This window comes from Arachis stenosperma, chromosome 4, assembly GCF_014773155.1.
Source record: "Arachis stenosperma cultivar V10309 chromosome 4, arast.V10309.gnm1.PFL2, whole genome shotgun sequence".
NCBI lineage: Eukaryota > Viridiplantae > Streptophyta > Magnoliopsida > Fabales > Fabaceae > Arachis > Arachis stenosperma.
In genome coordinates this window covers 12,968,667-12,976,675 of record NC_080380.1, presented here as the reverse complement: position 1 = coordinate 12,976,675, position 8,009 = coordinate 12,968,667, and the positions used below count along the sequence as shown (strand labels likewise).

At 33.4% G+C, this 8,009-nt stretch overlaps 1 long non-coding RNA gene across 3 annotated transcripts; it reads left to right on the top strand.

Annotated features, from left to right (window-relative positions):
• Nucleotides 1–812: 812 nt before the first annotated feature.
• LOC130973584 (uncharacterized) lies at nucleotides 813–7,382 on the top strand. 3 transcript variants are annotated; one of them, XR_009084194.1, is made up of 6 exons: nucleotides 813–1,701; nucleotides 5,472–5,548; nucleotides 6,233–6,270; nucleotides 6,426–6,465; nucleotides 6,562–6,671; nucleotides 7,033–7,382. It is a non-coding gene; the product is annotated as an uncharacterized LOC130973584 (long non-coding RNA). The 3 variants fall into 3 exon arrangements; XR_009084192.1 differs by lacking the exon at nucleotides 6,233–6,270; XR_009084193.1 differs by having other exon boundaries at nucleotides 6,233–6,465.
• The last annotated feature ends 627 nt before the right edge of the window (nucleotides 7,383–8,009 follow it).

Sequence of the window (8,009 nt, the reverse complement as noted above, 5' to 3'; positions counted from 1 at the left end):
TTAATTTTTGTTTACAAATTTCTTACTTTCATCCTTACTAAGTGTAACTTAAAGGAAAACAATAAGAACATATATGATATACAGCATGGCATACATATATATAATACTAACTATTATAGTGGTGTTAGAAGTAGGACCAGCAGCGAGGACTTCTGTTTTATGTTTTATATTTTATTTTTCTCCCACAAAATTTTATTTGTCCACTTCTTTCCATTCTATTTTGTCCATCCCATTCATGCTTATAGAATGCTGCTCTTTATTTTGTTTTAAAACTAATGAAGATCCTCCCCTACTTTGATTTAAACTAATTTAAGTCAATAAATTAAATTCTAAGATTTGTTTTATTTAAATTTTGTGTTTTTTATTTTAAATCAAGAAAATGCACAAATTGATTGTTTTGTTAACAAAAAATCATATAGTTGTTACGTGATATTTAACAATTAATTAATTAACATGGAATAATTTAATATTTTATTTTATTATTTGTTTTTAATCTTACAAATTAAAATTGATTAGATTAGGTAAGCACAAAAAAATATACTAAAACATTACAATATAACAAATTATATAATTGGAGACCAAATTAAATTAATAAAACTAATATCCTCTCCATTAGTAATTAACATTAAATTTAAGAGAAAGACTTTTGAGGTGCACCAACCAATGAGAGAAAAAGAGTCATTTAAAGCATACCAACCAATCAGAAGGCATTTAGGTGCAATTAAAAAAATAGTATGTTTCTTTTCCAAAAAAGAGTATGAGTAATTCAAATTCTCAGCGCCAACAACCATTTTGCCCCAAAATAAGCTAAACCCGATTTATCTGAACTTGGTGTGCTGCAGCTATTGTTTGGTATCCAGTTCAACAATGAAAAGAGGGGGGCTAAAGTATTAATCAAGTATCATAATAAGTATTTCACATATCAAAAATCTCAGACCTTGGTTAAGTTTAATTGCAAGTTGCAATGTGCTCTCCTTATTCTGTTAACCAACGCTTGTTTAAATGACAATGTATTTGTTGTATGATAAGGTGAGTATTAAAGTGCTGATTAATACCTTGTTGGTGCTGAAAAATTTTCATCCTTTAGATATTACTTCTAAAGTGTCCAGCCTAAAGTTTCATCCAGCATGAACAGATCAAGAAAATGGAGCATCTATATTGAAAGCTCTTTCTGCAGTTATGCTTTCAACCCAAGGGTATTCTATTATATGCTTTGTGATTTAGTTTACACTACAAGAGGCGCGGGACTTAGCAGCCCCAAATTGCCGGCCGTTCTCCCCAACCGTTCCAAATTGCCTTATTTGTTGCGATTCCTGCTGCGTTAATACTCCCCCGCACCAAATAAACTGAACCGGGGTGTTACCTGCGGTAAAATACCAGCCCTTTTTCCAGAGCGCTGCTGTTCGAGTGAGCTGCTGCAGTTCTTCATGCGTTTTGATGGTCCGCCTCCAATAAATCCAAAATGGTTGCCCTCTTTGTCCAACCGCATCTAATAACAAGGTGGGAGAAGTGGGTTGTTTCATTAAAGAACCACAACCAATACATTAAGGCGCCAATAACTTTCCCTCTTTTTGGCGTGAACCCTAGCAGAGCATAGCGCCAATCGCGGGTCTCCTTCCACCACCGTCGTGACGTCGTCGGCAGCCTTCCCCCTTGCCCTTGCCCTGCTGTGCGCTGATCGCCCCCTCTCCCCTCTCTCAGGTTCGTTCTTGTCCCCTCCCCCAATTTAATTTGAGTGGTTGTTCATAAATTAATTTCAACATCAATTTCATCCCTGTGCCATGTGAACTTTTGGTGTCAAAAGCCTGTGAGGAACGATCCTCTCCCTCGTATGTTCCAATTTTTTCTCCCAATTTAGTGAGCAGATTTGATTTTCTTTTCCCAATTTCTGAACCCGAGTTTTGATACGTTTGTCCTTAGTGCAATTTCATATTGGAATCCAGTTTTGCACTTTTAATTTGGATTAAACTAATGTACTTCCTGTGGGACTGTGTGGTTGACTAAATTAAGTAGAATCCACTTTTAGTAAGCAAGAATATCTGCCATTTTTGTGTTTCTGTGTTCCAAGTTTGCTCCTCTATTCAAATTATGAACCTTCTGAAAATAGCTATGTTTATGATGTTTATTGATAGAAAATTAAATGAAAGAGTAACTTTGTGAAGCAGATTTATCAAAGGAGCAAGAGTAAACACACGGTGATAGTAGGATCAATTTAGTGGCACCAAGTACAAACAATGGAAAACTATAGTAAACAATTTGAAAGGTAGCATTTTTGTTAGAAGACAATGAGAGAAGGTACCATTTGATATATCTAAGTAAATACAAATAGCTTTCAAGCAGACCTTTACACCTTCAGGAAAACAAAAGGAGCATAACTCCTTCCGAGGTACTGTTAGCTTCTTTCCAAGAGGATATTTGAAAAGTATCTGCATTTTCATTAAAAGATATTATCAACAATGAACCCTATTGATCCGTAGGAATAGGCTAAGTTGAAATGATAAAGAGGGAGGACATGTTTAAGTCTGTACTATCAAATTATTTGCTTGTGACCTCACTTGAAACGTAGCAGCATATTATATGCTCAAAAATTCCATCCATCATCAAAGTGCAGACATACCTCTAATATCCCAATATCTTTCAAAACTCGTGAAATTAATAAAACTCCTAAGAGAACCAAACACCTGACACTAACCATGCCTATAAAACCCATCTTTTACAAAGCTACTGAAATTAACATTAAATATTTATCAATAGATAACTACAAACAACTTTTAAATTATCCTTTGTATTTCTGATATGCTGAGATAGGCCAGTTAATTTCTTTATTGTTTGTTTATCATCACTTTCTCTGTTTTGGGGGATATCTCATCTAGCCCTTAAACTAATTTGGATTTTTCTGAGAATTATGATGTTTATGTATTTTATTTAAAATGAAGAGATGATAAAGCATTTTGTGAATTTTTGGCTTTTCTTGTCTTCATGGTAGACCAAGTGAAAGTGACTTGTATATTACTGCAAAAGATTTTATCTTCTTTTCTATTATTAGAACAATTGATAACAAGTTAATGGAATTTGTATAACCCAAAAACTGTACCTCTGACTTAGTGATGTGCATTAAGCCGTTTTCTTAATTTATTGTATTTTATTTTCCTGTTTCAAAGGCCAATGATTAGTTTAGTATTAGCCAGACTCAAGTCTTTGCTAAATGACTTACACCTATAAAACTTGTCAAAATTAGCTGTAACAATTATTTTTTGATCAGATGTTTAATGTGTTTAGTATTAGCCATTGTTCTGCATCTGTCACAATCCAATTGCATCTTTATGGTTATTTTTGGCTGCACAAGAATAAATATATTTATAGTTACTTTCACATGTATGTGATCACATATGACACTTCCATCATATAATGTTATGGGAGGATATTAACCATATATATATATATATATATATATATAGCTAGCTAGTTACTACAAAATTAGAAGCTTTATGTGCAAATTTAAAGTTTAAAGTGGTCCTGCACACTTTATTCAAGCTTTATGTGTTACCTGCAAATTTAAACTTGAAGGGTGATTGATTGTGAGTGTTCATGATGTTTGGTGCAGGAGAATTCAATCATGCTTACCAATATTATTTCCTGTTTTGTTATTGCTAAATCTCAACGTGTTAAATAAATTTTTTGTTCCAGTAAAACCCGTAATTTGTGGTTTTAGTCTCGTTGTAATTTTTTTTTATTTTGATCCTAATATTTTTAAAGGTGAGTAACCAGTTTTACAGCTTTTTTCTCACTTTTGAAAATATTTGGAACGAAGAAATAAGAAAATCTAATAGAGACAAAACTATTAATCATTAATATTATTACATGGATAAAATTTTATTTGAAATAAGATTAAATCAACGTTTGCAACCATACGGTAGATGGGATCCTAAGGAGAAGGTGGGATGATGATATTAGATTTGCATATTTAAAACGAAGAGGAAAAGAGACATACAAACTGTCATGTTACGTTACTCAAAGTAAAATCAGGTGGTTGATCAGAGTCTTGTGTTTAATATTATTATTGAGTGGAGTGAATTAGTGTGTTTGTCCATTTCTTCCCAGTCTTTTTATTGGGTTGTTGCCATTTTTAATTTGGTATCCAAATATGCTATGACTATATTTGCTATTTATTTTTAGCATACTTGCCTTTTTTTTTTTAACTGAGTATTGCTATACATCAAAAAATTATTTTTATGCTACTTTTATGATAATAGCCAATAGGTAATTAAGTTAAATAATAATAATAACAATGTATATATGCATGAGGGCTTTACCCGTTACAATAATTTGTATGATAGTATCTTTTGTCTTGTGGTAAATTTAACCCTCTCTATATTTTTGGCTGGTTGATGTGTCCTTAGATTTTTAAGTCCATTGCGCAACTACTTCACTGCAATTGGCAGAATTTGCATTTTATCTTTGCAGGAGAAAGATTTATAAATTGAGAAGATAGATAAAGTGAAAAGTAAAAGCTTACACATTATTTAATTTGTAATTGGAGTCTTATTTTTTTTATTTTATCAACCTTGGTTTTTTTAGAAGAGCTTGATTCAGAAATAGTCTAGTAAGAAGAAGAAAAATCAAATTCTTGCTTGCTCAATCACCAAATAAATTTTCCAAATTAAAATGCTCTTGTAAATGTAGGCATGACATTGCAAACAAAAATGCACTTTTGTTCTCTGATTTCCGTGTGATTAAAGAAGACTGAAAGTAAACCCTTTGATCCTTGATTTAATTATTTTTTATCAATGTGCTAGCTACCACCCAAAAAAAAATGCACCTTCTTGATTTGGCAGACAAATACTCCTAAATAATAGTATGTAAAAAAATGTATACAAAACTTAAAACCAATTGATTGATTGCTCTGAAAGCTATTAATATTGAGACAACCACGGTGAACAGAAAATTCAATCACGTAGTACAGGGTGGGGATCAACAATAATATAATCAACATGAATGCTGGGACATGCATGTATTTAATAAACAAGTAGATAGACACATAAGTTTATGGCTGATAAATAATTAAGGGTTACTGGCACACTTATTGAATTATAATGACATAAGCAAGCTTAATGAATTAGACAGTAGTGACTCTAACAATATATTTTTAGATTGCTCTACTAGTACTTCAAATATATAATTAAGTGGTTTCTCTGTTCATAATATTTTTAAAAGTTGGAACATTTAAGATGAATGGCAACAACACTGGTGGAGAAAGTTATGAATGTTTGCATCTGTTTCTTTACTAGATCATTTACCAGCTTAGTAACATCTTTTCCAGAATCTGTTATGAATGTTTATTTTCCATGGTTTTAATCTCAAGATCTCTCATCAGCTTATCAATATCTTGGTTACCATTGTTCAGTGTTTCCTCTAATTCTCGGAGTTAAATTCTGACTTTCTCTGAACTTAATTTGTTTGCATTGAATCAGGTTCTCTGACGAGCGGGTATATCGGAGCTCTGAAATAATTTACTTGGGGTGTATTCCTGTACCTGCAGCTGTGACAGGTATTATCAATAGAGTAGAACCAAAAAGTCTTGCACAAAATCTTTTCAGGAATTTATTAAGTATTCATTTTTAATCTAAAGACTTATAAATTAATGGCAAGCATAGTTTCGTTTTCCAATATGTTTTCACAGGACTTGTGATAAAACTGAAAAATGTGTGGCCTTGTGGGGCTCATGTAACTCTTACATTTAATAAATGAATTCACTAATCCATTTGCAATTTTTTTTGAATAATTTATCTTTGGTGAACAAGAATTATTCAAGGGCCAATTCACACTTGCATTGGGAACTCCCATGGTTATTTAGCAGTTTTTATATTATTTCCAAATAAAATTATCAAGAAATAAGTTAGTTCACGAATTTGTGTTTTTGAAATCTTAACCAATTTATGAATAAAGCTACATTGTGTTTGGAAATTTTGTAATTATTAAGCATGCACCGAAACCTGTCACACCAAATGTGGTAACTTATCTTTCAAAACAATGACGACATTTGAAATTTAACAGCATGCAGAAAAATTGAAACTCTGCATTAAAGAACATCCAATTGTACAGATATTGATAATCAATTACAAGTTGTTTAGGTTCTATATCAGGCTTAAGGTTCAAGGATGGATATATGTGGCATCCTAATACTTTCTCTAATTATAATGACCATTGTTTTTGACACACGGATATGACTTAGGTGCTGTGGCTGTAGAGTTTATTATATGCCATGCAGAGGTATGTGTATCATTTGTAGAAGAAAAGAAAATACCGGATGTTCGCCTATTAAAATACCTTCTTTTTTTATATTGGTTTACTATTTTTGAAAGATTAGCTACTGTGTACAATACATTGACTCTTATCTATCTATCTTTTTCCTGAAAATGTTTTAGCTATTGAAGACATTTCCAAATACCACAAAGTATCTCAAGAGTAAGAAGTTCCTTTGATTTTATCCATTCCTTCAGATATTTGTACAGAAAAATATATTCATGAAAAAGAAGCAATCACCTCTTTTTCTTTGTGCAGCGCCTATGAGCTTTGGGAAGGTTACACCTGAACAAAAGCAAGAAGTTGAAAAGTTTGGGTTGGCAATATATTCGTGGGATGAACTTATAACTAAAAGAGCAGACAAGCAGGTCAGTTATTAGTTATCACCCTTGAATGCTAATATCCATATGTCGTTGTCAGTGTTGTAAACTCTGGATCATACTTTGACCTTTTTCCTTCCTTTATTTTCCCTATGTCATTAAACTATTAAGATAGTTGTCTGATCATTATTTTAGAGGAGCATACTAACAATTCTTTTGACTTTCTAACAATTTCCAAACAGTCTATGCTCCTGTTAGGGCTTTTAACAAAGACAGGGCATCTTTACCTCAACCTCTGCTAATTAGAATTTAGGTGAAAATAATTACAACCTCACAAGATGCACCAAATAATGAGTCAATCCTATGTATTCCATACTCAAAATAAGTCTTCATTTCTTTAATTGAAAAGGAAGGCAGTGGAGAATGAAGTAGCAGCCGAGAAGACTAAAAGACAGGCGGTGGAGGATGAAGTAGCATCTGAGAAGACCAAAAGACAGGCAGTGGAGGATGAAGTAGCAGTTGGAAAGGTCAGGATGCAGACAATGGAGAGTGCTTTGTTATGTCTACTTCAAGGGCAAGATAGGAAGCTGCCATCAGACGTTGCCACATGGATGAGTGCGTTGGAGGGATAGAATAGAAAGTAGATCTTAGGATTGTGGAACCTTTTCTTCTTTCAGATATACACTTTTATTTTGTTGATTATGCAACTCTTAGTAAGGAGTACACTTTGTTGATATTCGGATAATTATATTAATTAAATTAATGGTTTTGCTATTGTCGTTTACCCTGCAATTTATTTTTCGGGATTTTAAATAATTTAACTTACTAATATTAAGAACGATTTTAAAAAAACGAAAAAAAATGTACATTGAAATAAAAAACAGCGTGGATTGCCAGTGTACAAAATAGTATTTTTGCGGCCATTTGACCGGAAAATAGTGGCGGTTGCGTACTAGCCGTTAGAAATTTGAAAAATCAGGTTAGGAGATAGCGGCGGTTTAAAACCGCCGCTAGTTACATTTCAAAAATCATTGGCCGTTAAACCGCGACGTTTTCAAACCGCCGGTAAATACATTAGTCTTTAAACCGTGGCCATTAAACGGCGGCGGTTTCAAACCGCCGAACATTTCGTGTCGATCACAGATTTTCAGATTGCGGCGGTTTCAAACCGCCGCTAAACATTGCGACGCTAATCTTGGGTTTTGCGGCGGTTGTGCCAGCGGTTCCTGAGAAGCGCCGCAAAATCATATAACCACCCCCTAATAGGCGACGCTTAACAAACCGCTGGAATCCCGTTTCGCGGCGGTCGAAAACCGCCACAAATCACTCCAGGAACCGCCGCTATTTCCCGGTTCCCTTGTAGTGTTATTGTAGTAGACAATGTTG